Source organism: Solanum lycopersicum, chromosome 3 (assembly GCF_036512215.1).
Source record: "Solanum lycopersicum chromosome 3, SLM_r2.1".
NCBI lineage: Eukaryota > Viridiplantae > Streptophyta > Magnoliopsida > Solanales > Solanaceae > Solanum > Solanum lycopersicum.
The window spans coordinates 372,693-395,728 of record NC_090802.1 but is presented as its reverse complement, the minus strand read 5'-3'; positions in this window follow the sequence as shown (position 1 = coordinate 395,728).

Below are 23,036 nucleotides of genomic sequence, written 5' to 3'. Positions count from 1 at the left end.
TTGACGATTTTCGTGTGCTATTGCACACCACTTTTTGGGTGATCGGGGTTCCGACGTCAAAAATGCCAAATTTGTTCGTGGACGTCCGTCAAGACATTGTCTATGCATACGGTTGGCCATAACGGGTTTTCTGGGCCGTTTGGAAGGTCAATCGAGCCCCGGAGCGAGCATACGCCTCATTTTGACGATTTTCGTGTGCTATTGCACACCATTTTTTGGGTGATCGCGATTCCGACGTCAAAAATGCCAAATTTGTTCGTGGACGTCCGTCAAGACGTTGTCTATGCATACGGTTGGCCATCACGGGTTTTCTGGGCCGTTTGGAAGGTCAAACGAGCCCCGGAGAGAGCATACGCCTCATTTTGACGATTTTCGTGTGCTATTGCACACCATTTTTTGGGTGATCGAGATTCCGACGTCAAAAATGCAAAATTTGTTCGTGGACGTCCGTCAAGACGTTGTCTATGCATACGATTGACCATCACGGGTTTTCTGGGCCGTTTGGAAGGTCAAACGAGCCCCAGAGCGAGCATACGCCTCATTTTAACGATTTTCGTGTGCTATTGCACACCATTTTTTGGGTGATCGGTATTCCGACGTCAAAAATGCCAAATTTGTTCGTGGACGTCCGTCAAGACGTTTTCTATGCATACGGTTGGCCATCACGGGTTTTCTGGGCCGTTTGGAAGGTCAAACGAGCCCCGGAGCGAGCATACGCCTCATTTTGACGATTTTCGTGTGCTATTGCACACCATTTTTTGGGTGATCGGGATTTCGACGTCAAAAATGCAAAATTTGTTCGTGGACGTCCGTCAAGACGTTGTCTATGCATACTGTTTGCCATCACGGGTTTTCTGGGCCGTTTAAAAGGTCAAACGAGCCCCGGAGCGAGCATACGCCTCATTTTGACGATTTTCGTGTGCTATTGCACACCATTTTTTGGGTGATCGGGATTCCGACGTCAAAAATGCAAAATTTGTTCGTGGACGTCCGTCAAGACGTTGTCTATGCATACGGTTGGCCATCACGGGTTTTCTGGGCCGTTTGGAAGGTCAAACGAGCCCCGGAGCGAGCATACGCCTCATTTTGACGATTTTCGTGTGCTATTGCACACCATTTTTTGGGTGATCGGGATTCCGACGTCAAAAATGCCAAATTTGTTCGTGGACGTCCGTCAAGACGTTGTATTTGCATAGGTTGGCCATCACGGATTTTCTGGGCCATTTGGAAGGTCAAACGAGCCCCGGAGCGAGCATACGCCTCATTTTGACGATTTTCGTGTGCTATTGCACACCATTTTTTGGGTGATCGGGATTCCGACGTCAAAAATGCCAAATTTGTTCGTGGACGTCCGTCAAGACGTTGTCTATGCATACGGTTGGCCATCACGGGTTTTCTGGGCCGTTTGGAAGGTCAAACGAGCCCCGGAGCGAGCATACGCCTCATTTTGACGATTTTCGTGTGCTATTGCACACCATTTTTTGGGTGATCGGGATTCCGACGTCAAAAATGCCAAATTTGTTCGTGGACGTCCATCAAGACGTTGTCTATGCATACGGTTGGGCATCACGGGTTTTCTGGGCCGTTTGGAAGGTCAAACGAGCCCCGGAGCGAGCATACGCCTCATTTTGACGATTTTCGTTTGCTATTGCACACCATTTTTTGGGTGATCGGGATTCCGATGTCAAAAATGCCAAATTTGTTCGTGGACGTCCGTCAAGACGTTGTCTATGCATACGGTTGGCCATCACGTGTTTTCTGGGCCGTTTGGAAGGTCAAACGAGCCCCGGAGCGAGCATACGCCTCATTTTGACGATTTTCGTGTGCTATTGCACACCATTTTTTGGGTGATCGGGATTCCGACGTCAAAAATGCAAAATTTGTTCGTGGACGTCCGTCAAGACGTTGTCTATGCATACGGCTGGCCATCACGGGTTTTCTGGGCCATTTGGAAGGTCAAACGAGCCCCGGAGCGAGCATACGCCTCATTTTGACGATTTTCGTGTGCTATTGCACACCATTTTTTGGGTGATCGGGATTCCGACGTCAAAAATGCCAAATTTGTTCGTGGACGTCCGTAAAGACGTTGTCTTTGCATACGGTTGGCCATCACGGGTTTTCTGGGCCATTTGGAAGGTCAAACGAGCCCTGGAGCGAGCATACGCCTCATTTTGACGATTTTCGTGTGCTATTGCACACCATTTTTTGGGTGATCGGGATTCCGACGTCAAAAATGCCAAATTTGTTCGTGGACGTCCGTCAAGACGTTGTCTATGCATGAGGTTGGCCATCACGGGTTTTCTGGGCCGTTTGGATGGTCAAACGAGCCCCGGAGTGAGCATACGCCTCATTTTGACGATTTTCGTGTGCTATTGCACACCATTTTTTGGGTGATCGGGATTCCGACGTCAAAAATGCAAAATTTGTTCGTGGACGTCCGTCAAGACGTTGTATATGCATACGGTTGGCCATCACGGGTTTTCTGGGCCGTTTGGAAGGTCAAACGAGCCCCGGAGAGAGCATACGCCTCATTTTGACGATTTTCGTGTGCAATTGCACACCATTTTTTGGGTGATCGGGATTCCGACGTCAAAAATGCCAAATTTGTTCGTGGACGTCCGTCAAGACGTTGTCTATGCGTACGGTTGGCCATCACGGGTTTTCTGGGCCGTTTGGAAGGTCAAACGAGCCCCGGAGCGAGCATACGCCTCATTTTGACGATTTTCGTGTGCTATTGCACACCATTTTTTGGGTGACCGGGATTCCGACGTCAAAAATGCAAAATTTGTTCGTGGACGTCCGTCAAGACGTTGTCTATGCATACGGTTGGCCATCACGGGTTTTCTGAGCCGTTTGGAAGGTCAAACGAGCCCCGGAGCGAGCATACGCCTCATTTTGACGATTTTCGTATGCTATTGCACACCATTTTTTGGGTGATCGGGATTCCGACGTCAAAAATGCCAAATTTGTTCGTGGACGTCCGTCAAGACGTTGTCTATGCATACGGTTGGCCATCACGGGTTTTCTGGGCCATTTGGAAGGTCAAACGAGCCCCAGAGCGAGCATACGCCTCATTTTGACGATTTTCGTGTGCTATTGCACACTATTTTTTGGGTGATCGGGATTCCGACGTCGAAAATGCAAAATTTGTTCGTGGACGTCCGTCAAGACGTTGTCTATGCATACGGATTGCCATCACGGGTTTTCTGGGCCGTTTGGAAGGTCAAACGAGCCCCGGAGCGAGCATACGCCTCATTTTGACGATTTTCGTGTGCTATTGCACACCATTTTTTGGGTGATCGGGATTCCGACGTCAAAAATGCCAAATTTGTTCGTGGACGTCCGTCAAGACGTTTTCTATGCATACGGTTGGCCATCACGGGTTTTCTGGGCCGTTTGGAAGGTCAAACGAGCCCCGGAGCGAGCATACGCCACATTTTGACGATTTTCGTGTGCTATTGCACACCATTTTTTGGGTGATCGGGATTCCGACGTCAAAAATGCAAAATTTATTCGTGGACGTCCGTCAAGACGTTATCTATGCATACGGTTGGCCATCACGGGTTTTCTAGGCCGTTTGGAAGGTCAAACGAGCCCCGGAGCGAGCATACGCCTCATTTTGACGATTTTCGTGTGCTATTGCACACCATTTTTTGGGTGATCGGGATTCCGATGTCAAAAATGCCAAATTTGTTCGTGGACGTCCGTCAAGACGTTGTCTATGCATACGGTTGGCCATCACGGGTTTTCTAGGCCATTTGGAAGGTCAAACGAGCCCCGGAGCGAGCATACGCCTCATTTTGACGATTTTCGTGTGCTATTGCACACCATTTTTTGGGTGATCGGGATTCCGATGTCAAAAATGTAAAATTTGTTCGTGGACGTCCGTCAAGACGTTTTCTATGCATACGGTTGGCCATCACGGGTTTTTTGGGCCGTTTGGAAGGTCAAACGAGCCCCGGAGCGAGCATACGCCTCATTTTGACGATTTTCGTGTGCTATTGCACACCATTTTTTGGGTGATCGGGATTCCGACGTCAAAAATGCAAAATTTGTTCGTGGACGTCCGTCAAGACGTTGTCTATGCATACGGTTGGCCATCACGGGTTTTCTGGGCCGTTTGGAAGGTCAAACGAGCCCCGGAGCGAGCATACGCCTCATTTTGACGATTTTCGTGTGCTATTGCACACCATTTTTTGGGTGATCGGGATTCCGACGTCAAAAATGCCAAATTTGTTCGTGGACGTCCATCAAGACGTTGTCTATGCATACGGTTGGGCATCACGGGTTTTCTGGGCCGTTTGGAAGGTCAAACGAGCCCCGGAGCGAGCATACGCCTCATTTTGACGATTTTCGTTTGCTATTGCACACCATTTTTTGGGTGATCGGGATTCCGATGTCAAAAATGCCAAATTTGTTCGTGGACGTCCGTCAAGACGTTGTCTATGCATACGGTTGGCCATCACGTGTTTTCTGGGCCGTTTGGAAGGTCAAACGAGCCCCGGAGCGAGCATACGCCTCATTTTGACGATTTTCGTGTGCTATTGCACACCATTTTTTGGGTGATCGGGATTCCGACGTCAAAAATGCAAAATTTGTTCGTGGACGTCCGTCAAGACGTTGTCTATGCATACGGCTGGCCATCACGGGTTTTCTGGGCCATTTGGAAGGTCAAACGAGCCCCGGAGCGAGCATACGCCTCATTTTGACGATTTTCGTGTGCTATTGCACACCATTTTTTGGGTGATCGGGATTCCGACGTCAAAAATGCCAAATTTGTTCGTGGACGTCCGTAAAGACGTTGTCTTTGCATACGGTTGGCCATCACGGGTTTTCTGGGCCATTTGGAAGGTCAAACGAGCCCTGGAGCGAGCATACGCCTCATTTTGACGATTTTCGTGTGCTATTGCACACCATTTTTTGGGTGATCGGGATTCCGACGTCAAAAATGCCAAATTTGTTCGTGGACGTCCGTCAAGACGTTGTATATGCATACGGTTGGCCATCACGGGTTTTCTGGGCCGTTTGGAAGGTCAAACGAGCCCCGGAGAGAGCATACGCCTCATTTTGACGATTTTCGTGTGCAATTGCACACCATTTTTTGGGTGATCGGGATTCCGACGTCAAAAATGCCAAATTTGTTCGTGGACGTCCGTCAAGACGTTGTCTATGCATACGGTTGGCCATCACGGGTTTTCTGGGCCGTTTGGAAGGTCAAACGAGCCCCGGAGCGAGCATACGCCTCATTTTGACGATTTTCGTGTGCTATTGCACACCATTTTTTGGGTGATCGGGGTTCCGACGTCAAAAATGCCAAATTTGTTCGTGGACATCCGTCAAGACATTGTCTATGCATACGGTTGGCCATAACGGGTTTTCTGGGCCGTTTGGAAGGTCAATCGAGCCCCGGAGCGAGCATACGCCTCATTTTGACGATTTTCGTGTGCTATTGCACACCATTTTTTGGGTGATCGGGATTCCGACGTCAAAAATGCCAAATTTGTTCGTGGACGTCCATCAAGACGTTGTCTATGCATACGGTTGGCCATCACGGGTTTTCTGGGCCGTTTGGAAGGTCAAACGAGCCCCGGAGAGAGCATACGCCTCATTTTGACGATTTTCGTGTGCTATTGCACACCATTTTTTGGGTGATCGGGATTCCGACGTCAAAAATGCAAAATTTTTTCGTGGACGTCCGTCAAGACATTGTCTATGCATACGGTTGGCCATCACGGGTTTTCTGGGCCGTTTGGAAGGTCAAACGAGCCCCGGAGCGAGCATACGCCTCATTTTGACGATTTTCGTGTGCTATTGCACACCATTTTTTGGGTGATCGGGATTCCGACGTCAAAAATGCCAAATTTGTTCGTGGACGTCCGTCAAGACGTTGTATTTGCATACGGTTGGCCATCACGGATTTTCTGGGCCATTTGGAAGGTCAAACGAGCCCCGGAGCGAGCATACGCCTCATTTTGACGATTTTCGTGTGCTATTGCACACCATTTTTTGGGTGATCGGGATTCCGACGTCAAAAATGCCAAATTTGTTCGTGGACGTCCGTCAAGACGTTGTCTATGCATACGGTTGGCCATCACGGGTTTTCTGGGCCGTTTGGAAGGTCAAACGAGCCCCGGAGTGAGCATACGCCTTATTTTGACGATTTTCGTGTGCTATTGCACACCATTTTTTGGGTGATCGGGATTCCGACGTCAAAAATGCTAAATTTGTTCGTGGACGTCCGTCAAGACGTTGTCTATGCATACGGTTGGCCATCACGGGTTTTCTGGGCCGTTTGGAAGGTCAAACGAGCCCCGGAGCGAGCATACGCCTCATTTTGACAATTTTCGTGTGCTATTGCACACCATTTTTTGGGTGATCGGGATTCCGACATCAAAAATGCCAAATTTGTTCGTGGGCGTCCGTCAAGACGTTGTCTTTGCATACGGTTGGCCATCACGGGTTTTCTGGGCCATTTGGAAGGTCAAACGAGCCCCGGAGCGAGCATACGCCTCATTTTGACGATTTTCGTGTGCTATTGCACACCATTTTTTGGGTGATCGGGATTCCGACGTCAAAAATGCCAAATTTGTTCGTGGACGTCCGTCAAGACGTTGTCTATGCATACGGTTGGCCATCACGGGTTTTCTGGGCCGTTTGGATGGTCAAACGAGCCCCGGAGCGAGCATACGCCTCATTTTGACGATTTTCGTGTGCTATTGCACACCATTTTTTGGGTGATCGGGATTCCGACGTCAAAAATGCAAAATTTGTTCGTGGACGTCCGTCAAGATGTTGTCTATGCATACGGTTGGCCATCACGGGTTTTCTGGGCCGTTTGGAAGGTCAAACGAGCCCCGGAGCGAGCATACGCCTCATTTTGACGATTTTCGTGTGCTATTGCACACCATTTTTTGGGTGATCGGGGTTCCGACGTCAAAAATGCCAAATTTGTTCGTGGACGTCCGTCAAGACATTGTCTATGCATACGGTTGGCCATAACGGGTTTTCTGGGCCGTTTGGAAGGTCAAACGAGCCCCGGAGCGAGCATACGCCTCATTTTGACGATTTTCGTGTGCTATTGCACACCATTTTTTGGGTGATCGGGATTCCGACGTCAAAAATGCCAAATTTGTTCGTGGACGTCCGTCAAGACGTTGTATATGCATACGGTTGGCCATCACGGGTTTTCTGGGCCGTTTGGAAGGTCAAACGAGCCCCGGAGAGAGCATATGCCTCATTTTGACGATTTTCGTGTGCTATTGCACACCATTTTTTGGGTGATCGGGATTCCGACGTCAAAAATGCAAAATTTTTCGTGGACGTCCGTCAAGACGTTGTCTATGCATACGGTTGGCCATCACGGGTTTTCTGGGCCGTTTGGAACGTCAAACGAGCCCCAGAGCGAGCATACGCCTCATTTTGACGATTTTCGTGTGCTATTGCACACCATTTTTTGGGTGATCGGGATTCCGACGTCAAAAATGCCAAATTTGTTTGTGGACGTCCGTCAAGACGTTGTCTATGCATACGGTTGGCCATCACGGGTTTTCTGGGCCGTTTGGATGGTCAAACGAGCCCCGGAGCGAGCATACGCCTCATTTTGACGATTTTCGTGTGCTATTGCACACCATTTTTTGGGTGATCGGGATTCCGACGTCAAAAATGAAAAATTTGTTCGTGGACGTCCGTCAAGATGTTGTCTATGCATACGGTTGGCCATCACGGGTTTTCTGGGCCGTTTGGAAGGTGAAACGAGCCCCGGAGCGAGCATACGCCTCATTTTGACGATTTTCGTGTGCTATTGCACACCATTTTTTGGGTGATCGGGATTCCGACGTCAAAAATGCCAAATTTGTTCGTGGACGTCCATCAAGACGTTGTCTATGCATACGGTTGGCCATCACGGGTTTTCTGGGCCTTTTGGAAGGTCAAACGAGCCCCGGAGCGAGCATACGCCTCATTTTGACGATTTTCGTGTGCTATTGCACACCATTTTTTGGGTGATCGGGATTCCGACGTCAAAAATGCAAAATTTGTTCGTGGACGTCCGTCAAGACGTTGTCTATGCATACGGTTGGCCATCACGGGTTTTCTGGGCCGTTTGGAAGGTCAAACGAGCCCCGGAGCGAGCATACGCCTCATTTTGACGATTTTCGTGTGCTATTGCACGCCTTTTTTGGGTGATCGGGATTCCGACGTCAAAAATGCCAAATTTGTTCGTGGACGTCCGTCAAGACGTTGTCTATGCATACGGTTGGCCATCACGGGTTTTCTGGGCCATTTGGAAGGTCAAACGAGCCCCGGAGCGAGCATACGCCTCATTTTGACAACTTTCGTGTGCTATTGCACACCATTTTTTGGGTGATCGGGATTCCGACGTCAAAAATGCTAAATTTGTTCGTGGACGTCCGTCAAGACGTTGTCTATGCATACGGTTGGCCATCACGGGTTTTCTGGGCCGTTTGGAAGGTCAAACGAGCCCCGGAGCGAGCATACGCCTCATTTTGACGATTTTCGTGTGCTATTGCACACCATTTTTTAGGTGATCGAGATTCCGACGTCAAAAATTCCAAATTTGTTCGTGGACGTCCGTCAAGACGTTGTCTATGCATACGGTTGGCCATCACGGGTTTTCTGGGCCGTTTGGAAGGTCAAACGAGCCCCGGAGCGAGCATACGCCTCATTTTGACGATTTTCGTGTGCTATTGCACACCATTTTTTGGGTGATCGGGATTCCGACGTCAAAAATGCAAAATTTGTTCGTGGACGTCCGTCAAGACGTTGTCTATGCATACGGTTGGCCATCACGGGTTTTCTGGGCCGTTTGGAAGGTCAAACGAGCCCCGGAGCGAGCATACGCCTCATTTTGACGATTTTCGTGTGCTATTGCACACCATTTTTTGGGTGATCGGGATTCCGACGTCAAAAATGCCAAATTTGTTCGTGGACGTCCGTCAAGACGTTGTCTATGCATACGGTTGGCCATCACGGGTTTTCTGGGCCATTTGGAAGGTCAAACGAGCCCCGGAGCGACCATACGCCTCATTTTGACGATTTTCGTGTGCTATTGCACACCATTTTTTGGGTGATCGGGATTCCGACGTCAAAAATGCAAAATTTGTTCGTGGACGTCCGTCAAGACGTTGTCTATGCATACGGTTGGCCATCACGGCTTTTCTGAGCCGTTTGGAAGGTCAAACGAGCCCCGGAGCGAGCATACGCCTCATTTTGACGATTTTCGTGTGCTATTGCACACCATTTTTTGGGTGATCGGGATTCCGACGTCAAAAATGCCAAATTTGTTCGTGGACGTCCGTCAAGACGTTGTCTATGCATACGGTTGGCCATCACGGGTTTTCTGGGCCGTTTGGAAGGTCAAACGAGCCCCGGAGCGAGCATACGCCTCATTTTGACGATTTTCATGTGCTATTGCACATCGGGATTCCGACGTCAAAAATGCAAAATTTGTTCGTGGACGTCCGTCAAGACGTTGTCTATGCATACGGTTGGCCATCACGGGTTTTCTGGGCCGTTTGGAAGGTCAAACGAGCCCCGGAGCGAGCATACGCCTCATTTTGACGATTTTCGTGTGCTATTGCACACCATTTTTTGGGTGATCGGGATTCCGACGTCAAAAATGCCAAATTTGTTCGTGGACGTCCGTCAAGACGTTGTCTATGCATACGGTTGGCCATCACGGGTTTTCTGGGCCATTTGGAAGGTCAAACGAGCCCCGGAGCGACCATACGCCTCATTTTGACGATTTTCGTGTGCTATTGCACACCATTTTTTGGGTGATCGGGATTCCGACGTCAAAAATGCAAAATTTGTTCGTGGACGTCCGTCAAGACGTTGTCTATGCATACGGTTGGCCATCACGGCTTTTCTGAGCCGTTTGGAAGGTCAAACGAGCCCCGAAGCGAGCATACGCCTCATTTTGACGATTTTCGTGTGCTATTGCACACCATTTTTTGGGTGATCGGGATTCCGACGTCAAAAATGCCAAATTTGTTCGTGGACGTCCGTCAAGACGTTGTCTATGCATACGGTTGGCCATCACGGGTTTTCTGGGCCGTTTGGAAGGTCAAACGAGCCCCGGAGCGAGCATACGCCTCATTTTGACGATTTTCATGTGCTATTGCACATCGGGATTCCGACGTCAAAAATGCCAAATTTGTTCGTGGACGTCCGTCAAGACATTGTCTATGCATACGGTTGGCCATAACGGGTTTTCTGGGCCGTTTGGAAGGTCAAACGAGCCCCGGAGCGAGCATACGCCTCATTTTGACGATTTTCGTGTGCTATTGCACACCATTTTTTGGGTGATCGGGATTCCGACGTCAAAAATGCAAAATTTGTTCGTGGCCGTCCGTCAAGACGTTTTCTATGCATACGGTTGGCCATCACGGGTTTTCTGGGCCGTTTGGAAGGTCAAACGAGCCCCGGAGCGAGCATACGCCTCATTTTGACGATTTTCGTGTGCTATTGCACACCATTTTTTGGGTGATCGGGATTCCGACGTCAAAAATGCAAAATTTGTTCGTGGACGTCCGTCAAGACGTTGTCTATGCATAAAGTTGGCCATCACGGGTTTTCTGGGCCATTTGGAAGGTCAAACGAGCCCCAGAGCGAGCATACGCCTCATTTTGACGATTTTCGTGTGCTATTGCACACCATTTTTTGGGTGATCGGGATTCCGACGTCAAAAATGCAAAATTTGTTCGTGGACGTCCGTCAAGACGTTGTCTATGCATACGGTTGGCCATCACGGGTTTTCTGGGCCGTTTGGAAGGTCAAACGAGCCCCGGAGCGAGCATACGCCTCATTTTGACGATTTTCGTGTGCTATTGCACACCATTTTTTGGGTGATCGAGATTCCGACGTCAAAAATGCCAAATTTGTTCGTGGACGTCCTTCAAGACGTTGTCTATGCATACGGTTGGCCATCACGGGTTTTCTGGGCCGTTTGGAAGGTCAAACGAGCCCCGGAGCGTGCATACGCCTCATTTTGATGATTTTCGTGTGTTATTGCACACCATTTTTTGGGTGATCGGGATTCCGACGTCAAAAATGCAAAATTTGTTCGTGGACGTTCGTCAAGACGTTGTCTATGCATACGGTTGGCCATCACGGGTTTTCTGGGCCGTTTGGAAGGTCAAACGAGCCCCGGAGCTAGCATACGCCTCATTTTGACGATTTTCGTGTGCTATTGGACACCATTTTTTGGGTGATCGGGATTCCGACGTCAAAAATGCCAAATTTGTTCGTGGACGTCCGTCAAGACGTTGTCTATGCATACGGTTGGCCATCACGGGTTTTCTGGGCCATTTGGAAGGTCAAACGAGCACCGGAGCGAGCATACGCCTCATTTTGACGATTTTCGTGTGCTATTGCACACCATTTTTTGGGTGATCGGGATTCCGACGTCAAAAATGCAAACTTTGTTCGTGGACGTCCGTCAAGACGTTGTCTATGCATACGGTTGGCCATCACGGGTTTTCTGGGCCGTTTGGAAGGTCAAACGAGCCCCGGAGCGAGCATACGCCTCATTTTGACGATTTTCGTGTGCTATTGCACACCATTTTTTGGGTGATCGGGATTCCGACGTCAAAAATGCCAAATTTGTTCGTGGACGTCCGTCAAGACGTTGCTTATGCATACGGTTGGCCATCACGGGTTTTCTGGGCCGTTTGGAAGGTCAAACGAGCCCCGAAGCGAGCAAACGCCTCATTTTGACGATTTTCGTGTGCTATTGCACACCATTTTTTGGATGATCGGGATTCCGACGTCAAAAATGCAAAATTTGTTCGTGGACGTCCGTCAAGACGTTGTCTATGCATACGGTTGGCCATCACGGGTTTTCTGGGCCGTTTGGAAGGTCAAACGAGCCCCGGAGCGAGCATACGCCTCATTTTGACGATTTTCGTGTGCTATTGCACACCATTTTTTGGGTGATCGGGATTCCGATGTCAAAAATGCCAAATTTGTTCGTGGACGTCCGTCAAGACGTTGTCTATGCATACGGTTGGCCATCACGGGTTTTCTGGGCCATTTGGAAGGTCAAACGAGCCCCATAGCGAGCATACGCCTCATTTTGACGATTTTCGTGTGCTATTGCACACCATTTTTTGGGTGATCGGGATTCCGACGTCAGAAATGCAAAATTTGTTCGTGGACGTCCGTCAAGACGTTGTCTATGCATACGGTTGGCCATCACGGGTTATCTGGGCCGTTTGGAAGGTCAAACGAGCCCCGGAGCGAGCATACGCCTCATTTTGACGATTTTCGTGTGCTATTGCACACCATTTTTTGGGTGATCGGGATTCCGACGTCAAAAATGCCAAATTTGTTCGTGGACGTCCGTCAAGACGTTGTCTATGCATACGGTTGGCCATCATGGGTTTTCTGGGCCATTTGGAATGTTAAACGAGCCCCGGAGCGAGCATACGCCTCATTTTGATGATTTTCATGTGCTATTGCACACCATTTTTTGGGTGATCGGGATTCCGACGTCAAAAAAGCAAAATTTGTTCGTGGATGTCCGTCAAGATGTTGTCTATGCATACGGTTGGCCATCACGGGTTTTCTGGGCCGTTTGGAAGGTCAAACGAGCCCCGGAGCGAGCATACGCCTCATTTTGACGATTTTCGTGTGCTATTGCACACCATTTTTTGGGTGATCGGGATTCCGACGTCAAAAATGCAAAATTTGTTCGTGGACGTCCGTCAAGACGTTGTCTATGCATACGGTTGGCCATCACAGCTTTTCTGAGCCGTTTGGAAGGTCAAACGAGCCCCGGAGCGAGCATACGCCTCATTTTGACGATTTTCGTGTGCTATTGCACACCATTTTTTGGGTAATCGGGATTCCGACGTCAAAAATGCCAAATTTGTTCGTGGACGTCCATCAAGACGTTGTCTATGCATACGGTTGGCCATCACGGGTTTTCTGGGTCGTTTGGAAGGTCAAACGAGCCCCGGAGCGAGCATACGCCTCATTTTGACGATTTTCGTGTGCTATTGCACACCATTTTTTTGGTGATCGGGATTCCGACGTCAAAAATGCCAAATTTGTTCGTGGACGTCCGTCAAGACGTAGTCTATGCATACGGTTGGCCATCACGGGTTTTCTGGGCCGTTTGGAAGGTCAAACGAGCCCCGGAGCGAGCATATGCCTCATTTTGACGATTTTCGTGTGCTATTGCACAGCATTTTTTGGGTGATCGGGATTCCGACGTCAAAAATGCCAAATTTGTTCGTGGACGTCCGTCAAGACGTTGTCTTTGCATACGGTTGGCCATCACGGGTTTTCTGGGCCATTTGGAATGTCAAACGAGCCCCGGAGCGAGCATACGCCTCATTTTGACGATTTTCGTGTGCTATTGCACACCATTTTTTGGGTGATCGGGATTCCGACGTCAAAAATGCAAAATTTGTTCATGGACGTCCGTCAAGACGTTGTCTATGCATACGGTTGGCCATCATGGATTTTCTGGGCCGTTTGGAAGGTCAAACGAGCCCCGGAGCGAGCATACGCCTCATTTTGACGATTTTCGTGTGCTATTGCACACCATTTTTTGGGTGATCGGGATTCCGACGTCAAAAATGCCAAATTTGTTCGTGGACGTCCGTCAAGACGTTGTCTATGCATATGGTTGGCCATCATGGGTTTTCTGGGCCATTTGGAATGTTAAACGTGCCCCGGAGCGAGCATACGCCTCATTTTGATGATTTTCATGTGCTATTGCACACCATTTTTTGGGTGATCGGGATTCCGACGTCAAAAAAGCAAAATTTGTTCGTGGATGTCCGTCAAGATGTTGTCTATGCATACGGTTGGCCATCACGGGTTTTCTGGGCCGTTTGGAAGGTGAAACGAGCCCCGGAGCGAGCATACGCCTCATTTTGACGATTTTCGTGTGCTATTGCACACCATTTTTTTGGTGATCGGGATTCCGACGTCAAAAATGCCAAATTTGTTCGTGGACGTCCGTCAAGACGTTGTCTATGCATACGGTTGGCCATCACGGGTTTTCTGGGCCGTTTGGAAGGTCAAACGAGCCCCGGAGCGAGCATATGCCTCATTTTGACGATTTTCGTGTGCTATTGCACAGCATTTTTTGGGTGATCGGGATTCCGACGTCAAAAATGCCAAATTTGTTCGTGGACGTCCGTCAAGACGTTGTCTTTGCATACGGTTGGCCATCACGGGTTTTCTGGGCCATTTGGAAGGTCAAACGAGCCCCGGAGCGAGCATACGCCTTATTTTGACGATTTTCGTGTGCTATTGCACACCATTTTTTGGGTGATCGGGATTCCGACGTCAAAAATGCCAAATTTGTTCGTGGACGTCCGTCATGACGTTGTCTTTGCATACGGTTGGCCATCACGGGTTTTCTGGGCCATTTGGAAGGTCAAACGAGCCCCGGAGCGAGCATACGCCTCATTTTGACGATTTTCGTGTGCTATTGCACACCATTTTTTGGGTGATCGGGATTCCGACGTCAAAAATGCAAAATTTGTTCGTGGACGTCCGTCAAGACGTTGTCTATGCATACGGTTGGCCATCACGGGTTTTCTGGGCCGTTTGGAAGGTCAAACGAGCCCTGGAGCGAGCATACGCCTCATTTTGACGATTTTCGTGTGCTATTGCACACTATTTTTTGGGTGATCGGGATTCCGACGTCGAAAATGCAAAATTTGTTCGTGGACGTCCGTCAAGACGTTGTCTATGCATACGGATTGCCATCACGGGTTTTCTGGGCCGTTTTGAAGGTCAAACGAGCCCCGGAGCGAGCATACGCCTCATTTTGACGATTTTCGTGTGCTATTGCACACCATTTTTTGGGTGATCGGGATTCCGACGTCAAAAATGCCAAATTTGTTCGTGGACATCCGTCAAGACGTTGTCTATGCATACGGTTGGCCATCACGGGTTTTCTGGGCCGTTTGGAAGGTCAAACGAGCCCCGGAGCGAGCATACGCCTCATTTTGACGATTTTCGTGTGCTATTGCACACCATTTTTTGGGTGATCGGGATTCCAACGTCAAAAATGCCAAATTTGTTCGTGGACGTCCGTCAAGACGTTGTCTATGCATACGGTTGGCCATCACGGGTTTTCTGGGCCGTTTGGAAGGTCAAACGAGCCCCGGAGCGAGCATACGCCTCATTTTGACGATTTTCGTGTGCTATTGCACACCATTTTTTGGGTGATCGGGATTCCGACGTCAAAAATGCCAAATTTGTTCGTGGACGTCCGTCAAGACGTTTTCTATGCATACGGTTGGCCATCACGGGTTTTCTGGGCCGTTTGGAAGGTCAAACGAGCCCCGGAGCGAGCATACGCCTCATTTTGACGATTTTCGTGTGCTATTGCACACCATTTTTTGGGTGATCGGGATTCCGACGTCAAAAATGCCAAATTTGTTCGTGGACGTCCGTCAAGACGTTGTATATGCATACGGTTGGCCATCACGGGTTTTCTGGGCCGTTTGGAAGGTCAAACGAGCCCCGGAGAGAGCATATGCCTCATTTTGACGATTTTCGTGTGCTATTGCACACCATTTTTTGGGTGATCGGGATTCCGACGTCAAAAATGCAAAATTTTTCGTGGACGTCCGTCAAGACGTTGTCTATGCATACGGTTGGCCATCACGGGTTTTCTGGGCCGTTTGGAACGTCAAACGAGCCCCAGAGCGAGCATACGCCTCATTTTGACGATTTTCGTGTGCTATTGCACACCATTTTTTGGGTGATCGGGATTCCGACGTCAAAAATGCCAAATTTGTTTGTGGACGTCCGTCAAGACGTTGTCTATGCATACGGTTGGCCATCACGGGTTTTCTGGGCCGTTTGGAAGGTCAAACGAGCCCCGGAGCGAGCATACGCCTCATTTTGACGATTTTCGTGTGCTATTGCACACCATTTTTTAGGTGATCGAGATTCCGACGTCAAAAATTCCAAATTTGTTCGTGGACGTCCGTCAAGACGTTGTCTATGCATACGGTTGGCCATCACGGGTTTTCTGGGCCGTTTGGAAGGTCAAACGAGCCCCGGAGCGAGCATACGCCTCATTTTGACGATTTTCGTGTGCTATTGCACACCATTTTTTGGGTGATCGGGATTCCAACGTCAAAAATGCCAAATTTGTTCGTGGACGTCCGTCAAGACGTTGTCTATGCATACGGTTGGCCATCACGGGTTTTCTGGGCCGTTTGGAAGGTCAAACGAGCCCCGGAGCGAGCATACGCCTCATTTTGACGATTTTCGTGTGCTATTGCACACCATTTTTTGGGTGATCGGGATTCCGACGTCAAAAATGCCAAATTTGTTCGTGGACGTCCGTCAAGACGTTTTCTATGCATACGGTTGGCCATCACGGGTTTTCTGGGCCGTTTGGAAGGTCAAACGAGCCCCGGAGCGAGCATACGCCTCATTTTGACGATTTTCGTGTGCTATTGCACACCATTTTTTGGGTGATCGGGATTCCGACGTCAAAAATGCCAAATTTGTTCGTGGACGTCCGTCAAGACGTTGTATATGCATACGGTTGGCCATCACGGGTTTTCTGGGCCGTTTGGAAGGTCAAACGAGCCCCGGAGAGAGCATATGCCTCATTTTGACGATTTTCGTGTGCTATTGCACACCATTTTTTGGGTGATCGGGATTCCGACGTCAAAAATGCAAAATTTTTCGTGGACGTCCGTCAAGACGTTGTCTATGCATACGGTTGGCCATCACGGGTTTTCTGGGCCGTTTGGAACGTCAAACGAGCCCCAGAGCGAGCATACGCCTCATTTTGACGATTTTCGTGTGCTATTGCACACCATTTTTTGGGTGATCGGGATTCCGACGTCAAAAATGCCAAATTTGTTTGTGGACGTCCGTCAAGACGTTGTCTATGCATACGGTTGGCCATCACGGGTTTTCTGGGCCGTTTGGATGGTCAAACGAGCCCCGGAGCGAGCATACGCCTCATTTTGACGATTTTCGTGTGCTATTGCACACCATTTTTTGGGTGATCGGGATTCCGACGTCAAAAATGAAAAATTTGTTCGTGGACGTCCGTCAAGATGTTGTCTATGCATACGGTTGGCCATCACGGGTTTTCTGGGCCGTTTGGAAGGTGAAACGAGCCCCGGAGCGAGCATACGCCTCATTTTGACGATTTTCGTGTGCTATTGCACACCATTTTTTGGGTGATCGGGATTCCGACGTCAAAAATGCCAAATTTGTTCGTGGACGTCCATCAAGACGTTGTCTATGCATACGGTTGGCCATCACGGGTTTTCTGGGCCTTTTGGAAGGTCAAACGAGCCCCGGAGCGAGCATACGCCTCATTTTGACGATTTTCGTGTGCTATTGCACACCATTTTTTGGGTGATCGGGATTCCGACGTCAAAAATGCAAAATTTGTTCGTGGACGTCCGTCAAGACGTTGTCTATGCATACGGTTGGCCATCACGGGTTTTCTGGGCCGTTTGGAAGGTCAAACGAGCCCCGGAGCGAGCATACGCCTCATTTTGACGATTTTCGTGTGCTATTTCACGCCTTTTTTGGGTGATCGGGATTCCGACGTCAAAAATGCCAAATTTGTTCGTGGACGTCCGTCAAGACGTTGTCTATGCATACGGTTGGCCATCACGGGTTTTCTGGGCCATTTGGAAGGTCAAACGAGCCCCGGAGCGAGCATACGCCTCATTTTGACAACTTTCGTGTGCTATTGCACACCATTTTTTGGGTGATCGGGATTCCGACGTCAAAAATGCTAAATTTGTTCGTGGACGTCCGTCAAGACGTTGTCTATGCATACGGTTGGCCATCACGGGTTTTCTGGGCCGTTTGGAAGGTCAAACGAGCCCCGGAGCGAGCATACGCCTCATTTTGACGATTTTCGTGTGCTATTGCACACCATTTTTTAGGTGATCGAGATTCCGACGTCAAAAATTCCAAATTTGTTCGTGGACGTCCGTCAAGACGTTGTCTATGCATACGGTTGGCCATCACGGGTTTTCTGGGCCGTTTGGAAGGTCAAACGAGCCCCGGAGCGAGCATACGCCTCATTTTGACGATTTTCGTGTGCTATTGCACACCATTTTTTGGGTGATCGGGATTCCGACGTCAAAAATGCAAAATTTGTTCGTGGACGTCCGTCAAGACGTTGTCTATGCATACGGTTGGCCATCACGGGTTTTCTGGGCCGTTTGGAAGGTCAAACGAGCCCCGGAGCGAGCATACGCCTCATTTTGACGATTTTCGTGTGCTATTGCACACCATTTTTTGGGTGATCGGGATTCCGACGTCAAAAATGCCAAATTTGTTCGTGGACGTCCGTCAAGACGTTGTCTATGCATACGGTTGGCCATCACGGGTTTTCTGGGCCATTTGGAAGGTCAAACGAGCCCCGGAGCGACCATACGCCTCATTTTGACGATTTTCGTGTGCTATTGCACACCATTTTTTGGGTGATCGGGATTCCGACGTCAAAAATGCAAAATTTGTTCGTGGACGTCCGTCAAGACGTTGTCTATGCATACGGTTGGCCATCACGGCTTTTCTGAGCCGTTTGGAAGGTCAAACGAGCCCCGGAGCGAGCATACGCCTCATTTTGACGATTTTCGTGTGCTATTGCACACCATTTTTTGGGTGATCGGGATTCCGACGTCAAAAATGCCAAATTTGTTCGTGGACGTCCGTCAAGACGTTGTCTATGCATACGGTTGGCCATCACGGGTTTTCTGGGCCGTTTGGAAGGTCAAACGAGCCCCGGAGCGAGCATACGCCTCATTTTGACGATTTTCATGTGCTATTGCACATCGGGATTCCGACGTCAAAAATGCAAAATTTGTTCGTGGACGTCCGTCAAGACGTTGTCTATGCATACGGTTGGCCATCACGGGTTTTCTGGGCCGTTTGGAAGGTCAAACGAGCCCCGGAGCGAGCATACGCCTCATTTTGACGATTTTCGTGTGCTATTGCACACCATTTTTTGGGTGATCGGGATTCCGACGTCAAAAATGCCAAATTTGTTCGTGGACGTCCGTCAAGACGTTGTCTATGCATACGGTTGGCCATCACGGGTTTTCTGGGCCATTTGGAAGGTCAAACGAGCCCCGGAGCGACCATACGCCTCATTTTGACGATTTTCGTGTGCTATTGCACACCATTTTTTGGGTGATCGGGATTCCGACGTCAAAAATGCAAAATTTGTTCGTGGACGTCCGTCAAGACGTTGTCTATGCATACGGTTGGCCATCACGGCTTTTCTGAGCCGTTTGGAAGGTCAAACGAGCCCCGAAGCGAGCATACGCCTCATTTTGACGATTTTCGTGTGCTATTGCACACCATTTTTTGGGTGATCGGGATTCCGACGTCAAAAATGCCAAATTTGTTCGTGGACGTCCGTCAAGACGTTGTCTATGCATACGGTTGGCCATCACGGGTTTTCTGGGCCGTTTGGAAGGTCAAACGAGCCCCGGAGCGAGCATACGCCTCATTTTGACGATTTTCATGTGCTATTGCACATCGGGATTCCGACGTCAAAAATGCCAAATTTGTTCGTGGACGTCCGTCAAGACATTGTCTATGCATACGGTTGGCCATAACGGGTTTTCTGGGCCGTTTGGAAGGTCAAACGAGCCCCGGAGCGAGCATACGCCTCATTTTGACGATTTTCGTGTGCTATTGCACACCATTTTTTGGGTGATCGGGATTCCGACGTCAAAAATGCAAAATTTGTTCGTGGACGTCCGTCAAGACGTTTTCTATGCATACGGTTGGCCATCACGGGTTTTCTGGGCCGTTTGGAAGGTCAAACGAGCCCCGGAGCGAGCATACGCCTCATTTTGACGATTTTCGTGTGCTATTGCACACCATTTTTTGGGTGATCGGGATTCCGACGTCAAAAATGCAAAATTTGTTCGTGGACGTCCGTCAAGACGTTGTCTATGCATAAAGTTGGCCATCACGGGTTTTCTGGGCCATTTGGAAGGTCAAACGAGCCCCAGAGCGAGCATACGCCTCATTTTGACGATTTTCGTGTGCTATTGCACACCATTTTTTGGGTGATCGGGATTCCGACGTCAAAAATGCAAAATTTGTTCGTGGACGTCCGTCAAGACGTTGTCTATGCATACGGTTGGCCATCACGGGTTTTCTGGGCCGTTTGGAAGGTCAAACGAGCCCCGGAGCGAGCATACGCCTCATTTTGACGATTTTCGTGTGCTATTGCACACCATTTTTTGGGTGATCGAGATTCCGACGTCAAAAATGCCAAATTTGTTCGTGGACGTCCTTCAAGACGTTGTCTATGCATACGGTTGGCCATCACGGGTTTTCTGGGCCGTTTGGAAGGTCAAACGAGCCCCGGAGCGTGCATACGCCTCATTTTGATGATTTTCGTGTGTTATTGCACACCATTTTTTGGGTGATCGGGATTCCGACGTCAAAAATGCAAAATTTGTTCGTGGACGTTCGTCAAGACGTTGTCTATGCATACGGTTGGCCATCACGGGTTTTCTGGGCCGTTTGGAAGGTCAAACGAGCCCCGGAGCTAGCATACGCCTCATTTTGACGATTTTCGTGTGCTATTGGACACCATTTTTTGGGTGATCGGGATTCCGACGTCAAAAATGCCAAATTTGTTCGTGGACGTCCGTCAAGACGTTGTCTATGCATACGGTTGGCCATCACGGGTTTTCTGGGCCATTTGGAAGGTCAAACGAGCACCGGAGCGAGCATACGCCTCATTTTGACGATTTTCGTGTGCTATTGCACACCATTTTTTGGGTGATCGGGATTCCGACGTCAAAAATGCAAACTTTGTTCGTGGACGTCCGTCAAGACGTTGTCTATGCATACGGTTGGCCATCACGGGTTTTCTGGGCCGTTTGGAAGGTCAAACGAGCCCCGGAGCGAGCATACGCCTCATTTTGACGATTTTCGTGTGCTATTGCACACCATTTTTTGGGTGATCGGGATTCCGACGTCAAAAATGCCAAATTTGTTCGTGGACGTCCGTCAAGACGTTGCTTATGCATACGGTTGGCCATCACGGGTTTTCTGGGCCGTTTGGAAGGTCAAACGAGCCCCGAAGCGAGCAAACGCCTCATTTTGACGATTTTCGTGTGCTATTGCACACCATTTTTTGGATGATCGGGATTCCGACGTCAAAAATGCAAAATTTGTTCGTGGACGTCCGTCAAGACGTTGTCTATGCATACGGTTGGCCATCACGGGTTTTCTGGGCCGTTTGGAAGGTCAAACGAGCCCCGGAGCGAGCATACGCCTCATTTTGACGATTTTCGTGTGCTATTGCACACCATTTTTTGGGTGATCGGGATTCCGATGTCAAAAATGCCAAATTTGTTCGTGGACGTCCGTTAAGACGTTGTCTATGCATACGGTTGGCCATCACGGGTTTTCTGGGCCATTTGGAAGGTCAAACGAGCCCCATAGCGAGCATACGCCTCATTTTGACGATTTTCGTGTGCTATTGCACACCATTTTTTGGGTGATCGGGATTCCGACGTCAGAAATGCAAAATTTGTTCGTGGACGTCCGTCAAGACGTTGTCTATGCATACGGTTGGCCATCACGGGTTATCTGGGCCGTTTGGAAGGTCAAACGAGCCCCGGAGCGAGCATACGCCTCATTTTGACGATTTTCGTGTGCTATTGCACACCATTTTTTGGGTGATCGGGATTCCGACGTCAAAAATGCCAAATTTGTTCGTGGACGTCCGTCAAGACGTTGTCTATGCATACGGTTGGCCATCATGGGTTTTCTGGGCCATTTGGAATGTTAAACGAGCCCCGGAGCGAGCATACGCCTCATTTTGATGATTTTCATGTGCTATTGCACACCATTTTTTGGGTGATCGGGATTCCGACGTCAAAAAAGCAAAATTTGTTCGTGGATGTCCGTCAAGATGTTGTCTATGCATACGGTTGGCCATCACGGGTTTTCTGGGCCGTTTGGAAGGTCAAACGAGCCCCGGAGCGAGCATACGCCTCATTTTGACGATTTTCGTGTGCTATTGCACACCATTTTTTGGGTGATCGGGATTCCGACGTCAAAAATGCAAAATTTGTTCGTGGACGTCCGTCAAGACGTTGTCTATGCATACGGTTGGCCATCACAGCTTTTCTGAGCCGTTTGGAAGGTCAAACGAGCCCCGGAGCGAGCATACGCCTCATTTTGACGATTTTCGTGTGCTATTGCACACCATTTTTTGGGTAATCGGGATTCCGACGTCAAAAATGCCAAATTTGTTCGTGGACGTCCATCAAGACGTTGTCTATGCATACGGTTGGCCATCACGGGTTTTCTGGGTCGTTTGGAAGGTCAAACGAGCCCCGGAGCGAGCATACGCCTCATTTTGACGATTTTCGTGTGCTATTGCACACCATTTTTTTGGTGATCGGGATTCCGACGTCAAAAATGCCAAATTTGTTCGTGGACGTCCGTCAAGACGTTGTCTATGCATACGGTTGGCCATCACGGGTTTTCTGGGCCGTTTGGAAGGTCAAACGAGCCCCGGAGCGAGCATATGCCTCATTTTGACGATTTTCGTGTGCTATTGCACAGCATTTTTTGGGTGATCGGGATTCCGACGTCAAAAATGCCAAATTTGTTCGTGGACGTCCGTCAAGACGTTGTCTTTGCATACGGTTGGCCATCACGGGTTTTCTGGGCCATTTGGAATGTCAAACGAGCCCCGGAGCGAGCATACGCCTCATTTTGACGATTTTCGTGTGCTATTGCACACCATTTTTTGGGTGATCGGGATTCCGACGTCAAAAATGCAAAATTTGTTCATGGACGTCCGTCAAGACGTTGTCTATGCATACGGTTGGCCATCATGGATTTTCTGGGCCGTTTGGAAGGTCAAACGAGCCCCGGAGCGAGCATACGCCTCATTTTGACGATTTTCGTGTGCTATTGCACACCATTTTTTGGGTGATCGGGATTCCGACGTCAAAAATGCCAAATTTGTTCGTGGACGTCCGTCAAGACGTTGTCTATGCATATGGTTG